General features: G+C 39.3%; 1 pseudogene; it reads right to left on the reverse strand.

The window, feature by feature from the left end:
- Nucleotides 1–1,002: 1,002 nt before the first annotated feature.
- On the reverse strand, nt 1,003–1,947 carry LOC131417906 (olfactory receptor 8H1-like; annotated as a pseudogene).
- Nucleotides 1,948–8,556: the final 6,609 nt, after the last annotated feature.

Here is an 8,556-nt window from a genome sequence, read left to right on the forward strand (position 1 = left end):
TCCTTAGCTGTTTGTGTATTTGTCCATTAAATTAACCAAAAGGAATTAATAAAACACAAGTGAATATTCTTTAAGAAAACGCCACTGTTGGGCCAGCCCCGTGGCACAAGCAGTTAAGTGCGTGCGCTCCGCTGCGGCAGCCCGGGGTTTGCCGGTTCGGATCCCAGGCACGCACCAATGCACCGCTTGTCAAGCCATGCTGTGGCGGCGTCCCATATAAACTAGAGGAAGATGGGCACGGGTGTTAGCCCAGGGCCAGTCTTCCTCAGCAAAAAGAGGAGGATTGGCAGATGTTAGCTCAGGGCCGATCTTCCTCACAAAAAAAAAAAAGAAAAAAGAAAAAAAAGCCACTGTGCATTAAAAATATTGCAGGAATGGAAGTCCTCTAATGATAATGGCCAGCATTCATTAGCGCTGCCATACATGCTTTACATCCACCAACTGATTTAATCTTTACAATAACCCTATGGACCTGGAGTTATTATTTATCTTGTGCAGTTGAGGAAACTGAGGCTTAAAGTTTCAGTGACTTAGTAAAGGTTCTACAGCTAAAAGGGTAGCAGATCTAGAATCTAAATCCTGGAATGTTTGGTGCCAAAGAAAGTACTTGTAATCACTCTGCTATATTTCTTCTCTATACAATAAACAAATGTCTCATTGTGCCCCAAATGGAGCTCTTTTTCATAATAAAATTCTCTGAAGTTGGAGTATGCATGGGAATTTGTTTGATACAGTTTAAAAGATGACAACTCTTTGTAAGTCAATTGCCCTTAAAAACACATACATTTAGACCATAGGTTTAATATATATTTCAGGATTTCCAATTACAATATGAATTTCTAAAGACATATTCCTGGAAATGTCCAAGATCATATCTGGTTAAGTAAAAGATGGTTCAACAGAAATACAAACAAATTAAAGAATTCAATTGTTTTTGGAAAGACACCAAGGAAATACCCTATACGGAAGGAAGAAAAGATGAGCTTAAAAGTTTAGCATCGCTGTTATGTTAATTTCCTGGAGCCCTCCCTCTTCTGCATAACTCTAATGAGAGTGTTTTTCACTTCTTTATTCCTAATTCTATAAATGAATGGATTCAGCATGGAGATCACAATAGTATGAAAAACAGAAGCCACTTGTTCCTTTCCCAATGGGTAGGATTTACTCAGTTTTAAATATGTAAAAATCATAGTGCCATAGAAGATGGTGACTCCCAGGAGATGGGAGGAACAAGTGGAGAAGGCTTTTTGCTTTTCTGAAGTCGAAGTAATTTTCAGGACAGTAGACACAATGGACAAATAAGACACAGATATTATAAGAGACACCATTAAGGTGGAGCCAGTGACAATGAATGTCATGAATTTGATGTCATGTGTCGGTGCAGGACTGGGCTAAAATTGGGGATGTGTCACAGAAAGCACCATTGATTACATTGGAGTTGCAGAAATTCAATCTGCTCATGCAAAGTATATTGACAAAGTAGTCTGTAAAGCCAATCAAATAGGACCCAAAGATGAGGGAGCTGCAGAGTCTTGTAGACGTAACAACTGGGTAGTGTAGAGGGTTGCAGATAGCCACGTAGTGATCATAGGCCATTGAGGAGACAGGAAACATTCAGTGGCACCCAAGAAGGCAAAACAGTACGTCTGGGTGAAGCAGCTCATGGATGAAATATACCTGGTGGAAGTCACTAAGTTCTCTAAGGTTTTAGGTGTGATGACAGTTGAGTAACTGAGATTGAGAAATGACAGGTGACTGAGGAAAAAAATACATGGGAGTGTGTAGCTGGAGTTCCAGGCAGATTATCAGTATCATCCCCACATTCCTCAGCACAGTAATCACGTGTATCGGGAGAAATAGCATAAAAAGGACCAGCTGGATCTCTTTAGAATCTGTCAATCCCATAAGGATGAAGTCAGGCACGTCTGTATTGTTCCTTCTATCCATTGTGTTCAACTGCTTTAAACTGTTGAGATATCAAAGTTGATACTTAGCAGGAATGACTTCAAAAGATTTATATTTGTTATGAATGACCTGGCATAGCTATATAAGTTTAGCATTTTTAGAAATTGATAATAATAAGTGGTTTACAGAATATGATGGAAAAATTGAATTTGATTCAATTTTTTCCATTTTCAACCAAATATAGAAATAAGTATAAATTGACATTTGGATATGATATAATAAAAGCTAACATATTGTATAATTAGAATAAGCCTGACACTGCTCTAAATTCTTCCCTTTATTAATGCATTTAATCCACATGAGAATTTTACACCATAGTTGCTACTATTAGCCACAATTTTTAGAAGAGAAAGAGGATGCAGACAGTTTAAGTAACTTATCCAGAGTCAGAGCTATTTAATGTTAGTTCTGTGATTCTACCAAGATAGATTGACTCCAGCAAGCATGGTCATAACACTATATTCCTGTTTATAACTAACTTCAGCAAACCTGAGAAAAATGCTAGACATGCACTAAACAATGATGGAAAACAGTTTTAACTCTTTATTTACTGCCCTTTTGTTTCCAATATTATTTAATACTAATGACAAATAAGTTTCAACCTTAGAGGACTTTAGTAGGATGTGTTAAAATTATAAACCACATATTAGTATTAATTTTCAAAAGATATAATGGTTTTCCTAACTTGACCATTCAAAACCAAATTTCTTCCAAAAATCATATTTCTAAAATATGTACATTGCTGTAGACCCTGATTCTATCAACTCTCTATTTCTGTTTCCACAAATCCTGACATGACTTAGGGTACAGTCTAAATGACATGTGTATGCATACTCTTCTGATAATGCCCCCATTTGATTTGACCCTGACTAAAACCCTCTAACTTTGAGAATAATACTTACTGTGAGCCAAAGTTCGTGGAAAATACCTGTCTTCCAATGTTATCTGTCTAGATATTTGTCAACCTCACAAATAAAATATAAAAACCATTTGAGTCAAAAAATTCTGTAGTATAATATTTTATTTTTTTGAGATAAGTTCTTTTCAAATTTTAGTGCATTCATTTCTGTTTTATTCTGAGGTAAAAATAGATCAACCTAGAAATTTTGTTCAGGTCCCAGTCAAGTGGAAGGTTTGCCAGGAAGTTATGTCTGAAAAGAATATCAGGAGCTACTGTGAACATAAGCAGAGCAGAGGGCCGGCCCTGTGGCTTGGTGGTTAAGTGCGCACGCTCCGATGCTGGTGGCCCGGGTTCGGATCCCGGGCGCGCACCGAGGCACCACTTCTCCGTCCATCCTGAGGCCGAGTCCCACATACAGCAACTAGAAGGATGTGCAGCTATGACATACAACTATCTACTGGGGCCCCTCATATACTGGGGATTGATGATACTGCAACATTTTGTCATCCCTGGGGACCAGTTTCAAAGGAAGATTGCTTGGCATGTTTCTGAGAACAAAAGTTCAAGGACTAAATGCAGATATGTTAGGTTTTGAGAAAATAGTTGTCTTTTCCCTTAGAAACCACACAATGAAGGGCCTGATGGATTGGTCTTCCTTTGGATGCTCTAAATTTTTGCCTGAGGTGCTGGAGATGCTATTTCTAGAAAAATACTTAATTACTCTATGACTGAAACTATGAGGAATGGAAGGATACATTTTTCACAGTGAGACATTTTTATATATAAAAAAGCAATACTATTGTGGGAGATCAAGATTTGGCCACCCTGAAATCTATCTCTACCTTGGTTGTTTTCTCTGAGGACATTTGACCTCCCCCATTAACTGCCTAAAGAATTTGACATAGTAACTCCTTCCTGGAACAGATCTGCCATCTGATGGCTGTAATATAATGTAAAATACATGTTCCAATAGAAAAGGCACCAACAAGCCCATCTTATCAGAAGTTCTGTCTCTGGCCACATTCTTTGGATGGCCCGGCAAGGAGTTGCCAGACAGACATTTACATTTATAAGGGAAATCTCCATTTGTAAAGGTATCTCCCTCTCTGTATTGGGAAGAGGGGGGATGACCTCATTTCTAGAAACTTATCAGTGTAAAGGGTGAGCCCTTAAATTGCCATAATAAACTTGCTCTTGTTTACTGTGCTTTAGTGGTAATCTCCTGTAACTGATTCCCCCCACCCCCAACATCCTCCTTTGTCATTGGCTGAACATGGTATTTACGACGAGAATTCTGCTATTGCGTTGAGAAATGCAGTGTCCCTGCTTTCTCCCATGTATACATGTTATCAAATTTGGTATGATTTTCTCCTGTTAACCTGTCTTGTTAATTATTTGGCCAGCCATAAGAACCTTAAGGAAAAGGGCAGAGGGAGATTCTCCCTCTTCCCCCGACACTATCATAGGAGTAAACATGTTCATTAGAAAAAAATAGAATATGACAAAATTTAAAGAACAAATTGAAAACAAGTCAAACTGTTGGAATATTTTGACAAATTTCTCCCAATTATTTTCTTTTGTTCATATAATGCTTATTTGTGTACCTATAGATTTGTGTAATTGTTCTTATACTGTATATTCAGTATCCAATCCTCATCTTATGATTAAAATTTCATAATATATCATGACCAATGTTGTATAACCCACAATTTATCTTTTATGCATTGAATGGCACTACATAATTAACCTCCCTCTAGAAGTGTTCATTAGGTGATAAATAGACATTTTGAGTCATCACAAGGAAAATGTGGTGCAGGCTCTCCATTCTGGTTTGCAGTCACCTAATTCGTCCACGTGGCAAAATTTGTTCAATTTGTTTTACTCTTTTAGTGTACTTGTTTTTTATTTTATAAAAGAAAAAGGAGAGCAGGAGGAAAAATCAGCACTGAGACTAGTAAACATTTCATAGTTAATTAGTGGCCCAAAACTCACTTCCTCTGTCTATGTTCAGGTCAAAGATTTTCTTAAATAAGAATGAAAAGAAATTAAAATATGAAAAGAAAGCTGCAATATTTTATTGAGGATTATTTGTCCAAGATGAGGAAGCAAAGGAAGAATCTGAAGAAGGATAGACTGAGAATCAGATTAAAATATTCTTGTGAATCTTGTATTAATACATGGTAATGTCACCGACTAGGTGCCTTGAGAAACTCAAAGGTGGGTTTGGAAGCAATTAACTGTTTTTTCAAGTTGTTTCTTTTCCTTTTGTATGTTAAGTAGATGTAACCAGCAGCCATCCTGAAACTGACCAAGCCTCACCACCAGAACTATGCCCATGACCTTTGCCTTATTTTTAATGCAAAGATCTCTCCAGGAGGAGCTTAGGCCTCATTATGTGGAAGCATGTTCTCCAACTGAGCCTGTGCCAGTGAATACTCGCCTCTCCCTTTTGAATATTCCTTCCCCAACCAAATAAAATTTCCTGCTTCCCTTTGTTCAGAGATGCCATGACTTTGGAAGTGATTCCTCGTGGCCTCCTATTTGCTGCAAATACACTTTACTTTGTGAGACAACTTCCTGGTGTAGAGTCTTATTTAACTCAGCAGGAGGCAAGCCCACTTGGTTCAGTAATAGTAATGAAATCAGTTTTCATGTAGATTTAAAAGTGCCTCTTACAGGAAAGCCTGCTCTTACTCCAGAATTTCAGGAGATAATTTGTTGGTGTGAATAAAGGAGCTACTTTTGTATGTATTATATCTTTGATGAACTCGGAGGGGAATTCTTCTAGTCATCAAAAGTTTAGTGCTGCTAAAACAGGGTTATTTGGAGATTAAAAATCCAGCATAAACCTATTTGACAATAAGTAACTGATGGTGCTCAGGGCAAGCTGCCCCAGGAAGCACCACTCTGGTATGCGGATTATTTCGAGTTGAAGACAATAAGGACTCAGAGAGCTCAGGAAAAATATTTGAGTTTCCCCTCCCAAACTGCCTAAAGAATTTAAAACCAAAAAATCTGTTTTAGGAAGGGGTTATTATCATGACTGCTATAAAAGATAATTTAGGATAGAGGTTACAATAGAAAGGGCACCAACAAGCCCATCTTATCGGGAGTCCTGTCTCTCTGGCCACATTCTTTGGATGGCCCTGCGAGGAGTTGTCAGACAATCATTTACAAGGGGAGTCTCCATTTGTAAAGGTATCTCCCTCTCTGTATTGAAAAAAAGGGGGGGTGAGCTCATTTCTAGTAACTTATCAATGTGGAAGATGAGGCCTTGGGGCTGTATAATAAACCTTACTCTTGTTTACTGTGTTTTAGTGGTAATCTCCTGTAAGTGACTCCCCCACCCCCAAAATCCTCCTTTGTCATTGGCTGAAAATGATATTTAAGACGAGAATTTCTGCTATTGTGTGGAGAAACGCAGTGTCCCTGCTTTCTCCCATGTATACATGTTATTAAACTTGATATTATTTTCTCCTGCTAACCTGTCTTGTTGATTATTTGGCCAGCCAGAAGAACCTTAAGGGAAAGGGCAGAGGGAGATTCTCCCTCTTCCCCCGACAGTTTTGGCGAGCCAGCCAGGAGAAGCACTGGCTGGTAAGTTGCCTTCTCTGGCTGGAAGACCTGCCTTCTCCCTGGACTACTGCAGATGATGAGATACGAGAACGCCTGACGAAAGCCGGCAAAAGGTAAGACTTCTTATCACGTCAGCCTCCCGGAATCTCTATCTGCGGAGTCCGGCGGAAGGAAGTGGTGAGAATTTTTTCTCTTTCTAAATTTAGATTGGCAGGAGAAAATATTTGGGAAACTAGTTTCTTGTGCTTTTAGTGACTCTTGGTTTAAATTTGGTAGAGTACTCTTGGTTTTGATCTTGATCCCTTTTCCTCCCAGAGATAGTCTGTTTTTTTCTTTTGTCTGTGTCTTTTGTCATAAGAAGGAAATACCATAGGGTAGGACGCAGGCATAGACCCTATAAGCCTGCTGTCCGGGCCGGCCCCACAGACTGGTGAGTTTGCGGGTCTCACCAGACCGGCATCTACAAACTTTGCTGTGGGTTAATATGCACATGAAGTGAAGGCCAGTGCCAAGGGCATCTTGGAAGCCAAAAAGGCCGCACATTTGGTGGGCACGGGTGGAGCAGTTGAGAGCCATTAGGGAGCTCGCCACTTTCGGAAGACTCCCGTGACAGGATAAGTTGGGTCACGGAACGGGGTAGATGACACAGGTCCCCCGCCAACTGCAAGAAAATGTCCGTGCAACGACGAGGTACTCTGTAAAGCACACAGTCCCCAACCCTGCGGCACCTCCCCCCCAGGTATTGTTCTGGCTCCAAGAGACCTAAGGCGTGACTAAAGCTGTCATTGTGCACAGAAAAAAAAACAAAAACAAAAACAAAAACGGATGAGGTTTTTCCTTCTGTCTTGTTCTGTGTCCTGAGAAAACTTGGCTTTGTGACCAGTGAGAATCTTCTCCTTGGTCTCCACCATACAGAAGGTGCATTTACCGGGGTGCACCTTGGTGGCCAGTCGAGTAGACTGGGGTTCCGAACTGTCTCTTTGTCCGGCTGTGCCAAGTTCTCAGGGGAGTTTGTCATAAAAGGCCCAGTCCATAAGGGCTTTTGTCGTCTTTACCTTCGTTGCTTGTTAGTGCTGGAAAAATCCCATTCCAGTATCGCCCGCCCGGTGTCACAGATTAGCGGGTCTGTGACTGGAGGCGTCCCACACTATTGTGGGGGACCAGAGACACCATCCTTACCGCCTGTGCAACGAAGGTCTTTACTTTCTCTGAATATCTTTGGGAGTGAATTCTGTGGATCATGGGGGCTACATCATCTGCGCCCTCACCAGGGACGCCTCTTGCGTCCATGGGAAAGATTTATTCTAAGCGTGGAAAGTTACCTCCGGGTCTTTCCTTAAAAAGGCTTATTGGTTCGAGTCACTATTGGAATAAATATACAAGTGAAGATCCTACTCGTCAATGGCCAGACGACGGATCCTTTGAATTGGAAAAACTTCTAAATTGGGGGAAAAAAAAATTTTTTTGAGAGCTCTCACATAATTGCTTAATTGGTACCTAAGAATTAAGGCCAGAAAAAGGAAGGGAAAAATTTGACTAGTCTTAAGACCTTGACTCAGGTTACAATTGAATTGAGAACATGTAAAAGTGTAAGTGTTGATAAGATTATAAAGGTTGGAATGTTTGAGCTAATTTTATACAAAGAGGTTACATCAACTTTGCCTGAGTATGTTTTAAAATGTCTGACTGGGAATGCTTCTCTTGTCCAAAATTAAAAGATCAAGACCTATTGATAAAAATCTTAATGATAATTATGTTTAAAGGTATAAGAGGTGACGAAATTTACATGAAATTTTGTAGGAAAAAAACTGATGTTATTTCTATTACAGAACTGGTTAACAAAAATAGTAATTTAAATGATGGCTAATTTTATCTCAAGTCTTATGAAGTCTTGTAGGCAATCTAAATAATTATTGGGAATAAGTAACTAAATAGTTGTGAAAAAGATGAATGTTGGATAAACTTTAAACGATAATTATGTGTTATGGTGGTTACAGCTTCCAAACTCTTTTTGGTGACTTAAAACTTGAGAGTTTTGCTAAGTTTTATGATAAAAATTCTCTGAGTATCATCATTTCCAAATAAGATAAGATATTAGACATTGATTGCTAAAT

The sequence above is a fragment of the Diceros bicornis genome, chromosome 18, assembly GCF_020826845.1.
Source record: "Diceros bicornis minor isolate mBicDic1 chromosome 18, mDicBic1.mat.cur, whole genome shotgun sequence".
NCBI classification, from domain to species: Eukaryota; Metazoa; Chordata; class Mammalia; order Perissodactyla; family Rhinocerotidae; genus Diceros; species Diceros bicornis.